We start from the raw sequence: 688 nt of genomic DNA, 5'->3' as shown, positions 1-688 counted from the left end.
TCAGAAAGTTGATATAAACTGGCATTACGTATTCTGACTAGAAAACTAGTCCTATGCAGTAGGAAGCAACAAAAGTCACTCTTGCACTATGAGCATCCAGAAGTACACCATCTGTCCTCTTAAACACTATCCTGGGTTTTGTCCCTTAGCAAGCATTGCCAGCATTCCCAACCAAATGTCACTTCTACCGGAAGGAAAAACATTTTATACATCAAAAAAATTGAAAGAATTTATTTTCTCCCCATTCTATATAATGGGGTTTGACCACCCCACCCACCCCCAGTCAAGAATGTCACCTTCAGTAGGGACAAGGTACATTTAAAAATGCGAACCTGGGTGTAAAACTCCACATCGTGATGTACTTCACATTGAAGGGCACAGAAGAACAAAGCATCTTTGAAAAACTGAGTCTTTGGAACAACACCCACACAGCCCAATTCATCTCCAATTCGTCTGTGCTGAGAAGCCAAGTAGGTCACAATTGTACTGTAATTATCACACATTTTGGAAGGTATTTGGTGGATTCTTTTCCTTTCTCACCATTAGTTAATGAAGGCGAAGCAATCGTAACCAGCTATGCTAAGTAACCACACACGGTATCTATAGCAGATGATGAATGGACCCCATGGCTTTGTGGCTTACTTGAAATACCTTTTTGCTCCTGTCACATGTGCAACCACAGCAAATT

The sequence above is a fragment of the Mesitornis unicolor genome, unplaced genomic scaffold, assembly GCF_000695765.1.
Source record: "Mesitornis unicolor isolate BGI_N332 unplaced genomic scaffold, ASM69576v1 scaffold47267, whole genome shotgun sequence".
In the NCBI taxonomy this organism is placed as follows: Eukaryota; Metazoa; Chordata; class Aves; order Mesitornithiformes; family Mesitornithidae; genus Mesitornis; species Mesitornis unicolor.
The sequence above is the reverse complement of the archived record's forward strand: the minus strand, read 5'-3'. Positions refer to the sequence as shown.